This window comes from Rhagoletis pomonella, unplaced genomic scaffold, assembly GCF_013731165.1.
Source record: "Rhagoletis pomonella isolate Grant_MI unplaced genomic scaffold, Rhpom_1.0 Rhpom_scaffold_00006, whole genome shotgun sequence".
NCBI lineage: Eukaryota > Metazoa > Arthropoda > Insecta > Diptera > Tephritidae > Rhagoletis > Rhagoletis pomonella.
The window spans coordinates 2,953,736-2,962,922 of record NW_023458560.1 but is presented as its reverse complement, the minus strand read 5'-3'; positions in this window follow the sequence as shown (position 1 = coordinate 2,962,922).

The following is a 9,187-nucleotide window of genomic DNA, read 5'->3' as shown; positions in this document are numbered from 1 at the left end:
ATGCAAATTGTTTCAATTCTCTTTTACAACCCCAAGTGTGAAACGTGACGTGACGTGGCGTCACGTGACATAAATTTCCATCGTTATATTTTTGTTAATGTTGCTTTTAAATGAATTTTTAACGCAAATAAAACATGTATTTTATGTAGAATATACTTTATATTTTGACTTCAGCGCCAATTCAGGGTCAATTTATCAGAAATCTATGATTTATTATGTTTCAACCACAGACGCCAAATTCGAACCAAATCAGACCATAAATACGGTTTTTCGAAATATCTCGACCTTGGCACCACCTAGGAAGACCATTTTATGCAAAGATGATTCTACTTACATAGCCAGTATATATTTTAAAAAGCAGACAAATCGGCCCGTAAATACGTTAGATATAAAACTTTTATTTTTTTGTCGTGGTAGACCTTCCGCTGGAAACACCCATGTGGAATCCATACATAATTTTCACAAGACGCTATAAAGGATTCTCCCAATATATTTTAAATCGATTTCTGTTATTTCTGCATATTTTAAAAGTTCTTCGGCGTTTCCGTGAGAAGTGATAACGATTGTTTCCATTTTACTTCCAAGTGAAAGCATTCCCCATTTTCCAAGGGGGTATGTACCTCAGCAACATTTTCACATTTCAATGAGTTTTATTAAATGGCTTGACTGTTTTTGCATTAGTCTGAATGCATGTGTGCATAAATTTAATAAACGGAAATTATTGCGTCTTCCAAGTGGATCATTGACAATTAAAATTCTCACGTTGAATATGAGTAAATGTGCAAGCAATTATATTTTATGTCTTAAGCGTATGATTGTAGACATGTAGTATGTTTGTTAACGCGTATTAATGCAGCTAATCGTCGCGCAAAACCATATAAATAATCCCATCAAGCAGTCTGCTCAAGCGAATGGTGGAAGTGAAAATTGCCACACTGGGTCGGCCAAGAACGGCCACAGATTTTCAATAACAACAACGGCGGCAGTGGTAAGAACAAAAACATTTAAAACAACAAAGCTGTACTAGACGACAGCATAACTAAGTAGCAAAAAACTGTATTAAGTGTAGCAAAAATTGTGAAAAGATACCAATAATAAAATATTCACAAACTCCTCGCCGCAGTCTATTCCGAGTGATGGTCGGATCTGTGCTCCAGTTGAGCGGCCGGACGTCCAAGCTAACGAAAGCAAAAGTGAATTATACGTACTCGTATATAACACTTTAATAGATAAAACTGGCAGTGGAATAACTAACTCGGCAACAACAAGCGCTAAACGCTTTAGCTGCACCTCGCTCAGCACGTCGGGGCACACCTCGCCCCGCCGCACAGTGTACCGACCTATATAGTGAGCGGCCAAAAGTAGAAGGAGTTGTCGCAGATCAATGAAATTTTGCACAGAGCGTTTTTAAGTACATATACATATATATATTAGAAAAAACTTAAAATTTTGAGCAAAATCTGATGCAGTGCACTCCTATCTCCCATAGAACGGGAAACTAAAAGCATCCATCTTATATAACAAATTTAGTCCAATCGCAACAAAATTTAATTTTTGTGCAAGATTTGATGATGTGTTTAACATACCTTAAAAATTTTGAAGTTAGTCCACTGCCACTCCCACGCTCCATATAACCGAACTATATAAAATTCACGTTTATATAGAAAAGCACAGCCGCTTTTTATAAAACTTCATTTACTCCCGTGTGTTGATAATATCTATAATTGAAATTTAATCACTGCCACATCTACATATGTACTCGTAAAATCAAGATCCAAAATTTACTGATTCATGAATAATAGTGTAAAATTATTAATAGAATAAATACTAGTTTAAAAGATCACGTTTTAAAGCAGATATAAATAAATGTAAGTGTAAAATTATTAACAGAAAGAAATTGCTATAACTTTCAATAAGCGTGGAGTGCTCTAAGTAAATTGTTAATAAATAATGGCTTCAAAACGAATTGATATAAGTATAAATAAATGTTAAGTTTATATCATTTAAATGAAGAGTAGGCTGATCGGTACCAATTATTGACAATTTATTACTTAATACAATTCTTTAAAAGTAGATTTGGTATAAGAATATAGTATATGCAAAGCACGAAATGCTTTTTTACCTCCCTTTTTTTACCTCCCTTTTATTAGCTCGAGATGTAACTATGTAATATTGATGCGCCTAAAAGATGCAGCGATTTCTATTGTCAAGTTACATACCTGATGACAGTACGAACGAAAATTATAATAGCGAGGTTTTAGTCTTTTAAACCATAATTTTATTTTAAGTAATCTCGCGATTTCAGGATTCATACCGGGTTCACCTTGAGACATAACTGTTATGTATTTGGGTAAAAATTCAACGACTGAAAGCAGTTAAATATACCATGAAATAAGACTATTTAAAATTTACGATAAACTGATTTTAAAATCATATATTTATTATTTCAGACAAGTCTTGAACTAATATTTTTTTTATTGTATTTAAAAACTTATGTGCATACATACAACACAAATGCCAACGTAAATACCAGGTACTTTTGAAAGTAATAATTAATAAAAAAACATTTTTTGCCATTTTTTCGAAATCAACGTAATTTACTCGACATTTTGTGGGTGTACGAGTCAAACCGACCTCAGATTCGGACTCAGGGTTCAAAATATATGTCGGTAGGTAGGTCTGGTTAAAAGCACTCACCGCTTTTTTGTACCAGTGAATTGCTACAAACGTATGCACTCAAAGTGTATGCTTCGTTCGTAGCTATTCGAATTCAGTGATAGCATCATCGTAGATTTCACGAAAATTCGGACTACGACGGATTCAGTAATAGCCCTGATTATTGCATTTCAAATGTAATTTGTACGTAAGAGAAGCAAAGCATTCAAAGAGGAGTTTTCTAATGTGGACCTGAACATGTGGCATACAAAACCTGATGATGAAAAACATCTTTCGGCCTCAACACTTGCCGGCTGAACTGATAATGACCCCTATCTCCTCAATTACAAAATATTTGAGATTCATTCACTAGCACGTCTGATAAATTATAAGTTTTTAGATTTGGGGAAGTTTGAATAGATGATGTAAAAAATTGTGTAACTTTTCCTTAAAATTCGCTGTTTAGATTACATTAGCAACGCTATGAGTACATTAATTTAAATTTTCTTCAAAAAAAGACCCAGGCTGTAATTCTAAAAGTATGGTTTCAATATTTTTGTGAATTGTAGTCAAAACGGCACTCTAAAAAATCATACCTCAAAAATCATATACAAGTTCATACAGTCAATTCGATATTTAAAAATTTTCGGGATCTTGGGGTTAATACAAGCAAATCCCGGGATTTTCGGGACCTGAAAAACACAGAGATTCCGGGACCCTGGAATTGCACTCCCTTGTAGGATTCAATAAATACTGTGAAATAACTCAGAGGTCAAGCAGATTGCTAATATATAACATGGCGTTGTTCGGTATGGACACATCATTAATTTCTGCCGCTAAGACTTTGTTGTTTTTTCCATTTTTTCTTAACAATTCGTAACAATTTTCGTAGTATACAACTCAATGGCATTCCTAAAACAATCAGTAGTTTAAGTATAATAAAAAGAAAATTATGTAAATAAAATCATCGTGTCATATAAAATTTGCAACCTTTTGAAAATAGCTTATAAAGCTGTTATGACCCAGTGAACATTTTTTTTTACATACTTTTAACTTTGAAAAATAAAAAAATCTAATATATAAAAATCTCGTGTCACGGTGTTAGTGGTCGAACTCGTCCCAAACGGCGTGACCGATCTTTATGAAATTGTATATACTTGTTAGGTATGAGAAGCGATGTAAGTATATTTCATACCTCTAGGTGCATGGGGCGTGGCACCTCCCATACAAACCGAATTTTTCACACTGCATATCTGTGGAAGTGTTCATGATAGAGTACTGGATTTTGGTATGGAGATACATAAAATGAATCGCATAGTCATGAAGAAAAATTGGGGCTATTGGAAAAAGGGGAGTGTCACCTCTCATACAAACCGGATTTTTTATACTGCATATCTCCGGAAGTGTTCATGGTAGAGTGTTGGAAGATGGTATGGAGATATATGAAATCAATCTCATACTCTTAGAGAAAATTTGGGCTATTTTAAAAGGGGGCGTGGCGGCTTTCAAACGCACTGAAGCTATTACGTATCTTTGTATGCATATACAATTTTGCTAGGTTATTCAAGATGGCAATGGAAAATGCCTTCTGACAACCACCAAACCATATTATTAGATGATAAATGCGTCACTGAAAATCATGAACGTGAACTGTTGGTGAAAATATTGGACCAAAATGTTTCAATACAAAAAATTTATTTTGGGCGGGACGAAGTTCGCCGGGTATGCTAGTAGTACATTAAAAATTTAGGAAATATGTTTCGATTCTGTTTATACTCGATTATTTACTGTCGGTTAGCATTAACATTTTGTGTGAACTTAATTTTTACTAAATTTAGCCGCACTTGTTACACTGTGCGTCGTTTCAAGTGCTCTGCATTCAGCTGCATGAAGTTGTTCGCTGTGATGGTCAAATCGTCACGACGACAGAGGCGAAGAAACGAGAGCAATTGTGACATGGGGTGGAGTAACAGAAGCAGAAGCAGCAAAAGCTGCAGTGGCGTCAGCGACTGTGGTAGAGGCTGCGACAGAGAACATCAGCGTAGGTTGATCAGTCCAACACTTAGTGGTGGGAAATGACGTGGTGGAAGAGAGGGAGTGTTGAAGATTGAAAGAGCAAAGGTTTCATATGCGACAGGTAACAAAAAGAAAACAACAACAATAGTAATAGAAACACGTCACTGTGTGGTGCCTTAAAAGGCGCAAGTTCGCATAAATGAAGCTGAACGCTGGCGACGATTGTCTGCAGCTTTGTAGCAAATTGTAGCAACAAAAATAAAAGAAAACTTAAAAAGTATGGCAAAAAAACTGCACAGAGTAAACACAAAAAGAGCTGGAGAATGTTTACAATGTTAACAACGGAACATTAACAGAGCCATGGAGACACCAGCTAAGTCCGACAACAACAGAACAAATAACAGCATTGAGCAGAGCACAGTACATATAGCAATAAGCTAACAGCAAATACAATGGGCGACGACAGCACCGACAACAACGCTCAAGCATGTACAACAACGACAATGACAATTCAAACAAAAACATTAACATAGCAACAATGATAACAACAACAAAAACAACAACAAAAGTAGTTCTCAATGTAATTGCAATTGCAATTGTAACGGCAAAGGTAACACATTAATAGAATAACAACAGCACCAGCAACATACGAGTACCACAACAAAAACAACAGTAACAATTTACATAGAAAATAAGTGCTCAACCATTAAAAATACAACAAAGATGCAACAAATTTACAAAATAAAAAATGCAACCAAAAGGCAACAAAAGTATTGCTTTTACATACATAATATGTATGTATGGACTTATGTCGTGTTACACATGTCTCACCTCCATGTAACGTTTGTACATAAATTACTTATTTGCTACCGTTTGATCAATATTAGCAAATTCTAACAGCATGTAAAAATTACATAAATTTGAAAAATTTAAAACTAAATTAGTTAGGTATGCGTTAGCAAACATACATAAGTTAAATATAATAATAATAATTTGGCGCTTACACATTTGCTAAGTCAGGTAGTACCTGACTGAGTGTTAGCGCGTACCTCTAACCACTCACTCACAGTTTTAGCAAATAATTCCTAAATTTATATATTTTTTCGATTTTTGTTGCAATAGTTAAATAATTTTACTAGAAATATTCGTATATGTATATAAGACATACAGGGGCGCACCCGGGAATATATTTTAGGGGGGGTTTTATATTTCTGAAGATATATCACCGGAAAATACTGAAAATTTTCTTCAGATAATACGCTCTTTAAAATATATTTATGCAAGTTTTATGTACAGTATGTAATAAATAAATAAACGTTTTAAAATTCATAAACTACACTTTATTTACATAAGATTAACAGAACTCAAACACTTTTAACCGACTTTTTTTGTAGGTTTCTGGCTTTCGATACAGATGGTGATTTTTCATGATTTCTAAATTTTTTTAATATATCGAATACCGAAAAAATTAACTGAACTCTCAAGAAAAACGAAAAATTCATATAAAACGACGGACGAGAAATGGAAAAGAAATTTTCTTCTACCAAAATTTCTTAAATCAGTTTGCAGCCCTCAAGAAAAAAATGCTCGTATATTCATTTCCTCATGAAAATTTACAGCAAAAGCAAAGCGCTTTTTCAAGCAACAGAAATTATAATAAATATTTCTTATAATTTCCTTGAGAGCTGGATTCTGAGCTTTAAGATACAGTTTGTATTTGAGGTTATTAGCTTTAGGGGGGGTTTGAACCCCAAAACCCACCCCTTCTGTGCGCTAATGAATACATACATACATATCTACATACATACCTTAGAATGTCTCACAAAGGAAATCTCTGCTTCCTTAAGCAAATTACAAAATTTGGTTCACACCAAAATATTTTATCAACTCGGTGCCATTAGTTAGTTGGAACGTTTTAAAAACAGCACTAACTAATAATCTCATTTTTATCATGATATTTTTAACTTGACCCCTTTTTGTTGTAACCCTTTTTATTGCGTATTTTGGGGCGTTAAAAAGCAACAAGCATTTTTGATAATTTCAGCACTTGAAGGATGCGCACCCAATTTTTTATAGCCGTTCTAATAGTCTGAAAATATTGATATTTTTTGTGTAATTTTAAACAACTTTTAATAATTTTTTATGGAAACTTGAAAAGTTATGTCGGTAATTTTACCCATTAACCTACCAGAATATTTCAGTGAAAAAAAAAAAAAACTTGCAAAATGTCTTTCTTGTTTGCGAAGGCGCGCAAGTTCTTCATCCCGATGGCAGATAGGTTATGCACTTCCGCCCGTTGTCCACCCGTGACGGCCGAGTCGAAGGATCTTCATGTAGCCAGGGCAATCGTTGTATTTGTATATGCTTAACAGGGCCATAGAACTTGAGTGGACAGCCCCAGCGCTCTCTCATTTTTGTACGACTCGTGCATGTTTCTACGCTATATAAAATAGCATGATGAGATATTGGTAGTACCTAATTTTTGTTAGTCGGGTAAGAACTCTGCTTTTCAATTTCCTGCATAGTAAAAAGTAGTACCTCTTGGCAAAAGTTATTCTCCGCTTGATTGGCTGTCTGACGTTATGGGTGGAGTCAATGCTGGATCCTAGGTAGACAGACCCTATTCGCAGTTATAACCTTGAAGTAGTAACTACCAACGGTGTTGCGCATATATTTTAATCTTGGAAGAAGACGATTTGTGTGTTGTCATGAAATACTTTGTCTTGTTTTGTTCACCTCAAGACCGCTAATTTATTAAAACTTTCTTAAACTATTGTTACTAAGTCTTATGACACTGCACAGTAAGCCGAAATAGCATTGCTTCATGTGCAAAACGTATTTATTTAAACCAAAAACCTCAAGACTCGCATAAAAAAGAATTGATTTGGTAAACTAATCAATTTACATCCAAAAATATTTTAAATATTTCAACGACCCGCTAAAATCCTGTACTGATTTTAATTGTTACCATAACTTGTTTGCAGCACAGAAGAGTAAATTTCTTGTTAAGTCTTATAAGTAGCAAACAACAACGTTACCGACTGTATCAACTTCTCCCTTTCATGCTTAGTTCCCAAATCTGAAGAAAAATCAGGAAAAAAATTGTTTGTAAAAGTACTTTGCCGATGTTGTAAATGTTCGTGGATAAACAAGAAAATGAACAGTTGTTTCTTGAGAGCTTCAAACTGATTTAAGAAATTTTCTTTTAAGAAAAATTCTTTTTAATTGCTGGAGCGTTTTTTATACATACAAATATATGTATGTATGTACAATTTAATAATTTTTTGCTCTTTTTGAGAGCATACTGTGTCTGGTTAAATTTTTGAGTACAGATTGCACAGAGGAAAACAGAAAAATTAGATGAGAAAATAAAATTACACTGGAGATGGCAAAACGTAGGACGGAAATTCGTCCTACAAAACATCAACTTATACTTTGAATATGAAATGCTATATTGTAAACAAAATCACATATTTTTGAACATTTCGATTGCTTCATTTAGTTTATTATGTTTCCTTTTTCTTCTTCCCCAAGTTTTGCCTTCTTCTTATTTGGTACTATAACCGTTTATCGAGTTGGGCCGAGACCGAAAATTTCGGGAATTATTACTCTCTAATCGCTTACCCAGCCTTTATCTTGTTACTAGACCTCTTACCTTCATCAGTAAGCTGGAAAACGTGTTGATGGTCCTGGCATAGGTGCCTGGCAGCAACCTGAAGTGCAATATACGCGGTAATTTGCCCAAACAGCATGATCCTGATGAAGTTGGTAATATACATATACTGAGATTCCAAGTTTGTGTATGTATTAATCAAAAATTGCCCTTACTACTGATACTTGCGCCGCGTCAGTTAATATCCGTTAGCTTTGAATTCAGCGGACGGTTTGATAACAGCATTATTCTATTATAGATTCTTGCCAGCAGATCGAGCTTTGCATGCCTACGTCCTTCTCCTTGTCCTTCCTATTGAATAAATATCTCTTCTCCCTCTCCTCCGGCGGGTATCACTCTATGTTAGAGATGGGCACAAGCCTAATTTTTCCGTCCCGGCGCGGCACGAGTGAGGAACACGTACACACATATTCGAAAACAAGCACGAATATGCACGGAGTGAAAATCAATGAGGCCCGGCACGACCAAACCCGATTAGATACGGATTATCTGGAATTGTACAAAAAATATTTATTTTAATGAACAAGAAAATTTGCATTATAAATTTCTTGTTCAGAAAATGAAGGGCATATGTATAACATACTTATCATATATTTTAATTTTAAGAGGTTTTGAAATGTTGTTCTTTCTTTCCAGTTGTTACAATTTACAGTTTCATATTTTTTCAAAAACAAAAGATTTTCTAAGTTTTAGTATTGTAAATAGACTCGGGTATGTTTCTTGTTACTAGTTCCATAAAAGTTCAATACGTATTTGCCTGCATACTATTTGCAGCAATTTCGAATCATTTGACCGTTGGCGAAACTCGGCGAAAGTAGTAAATTCAAGATGCGAAGTAGTTGC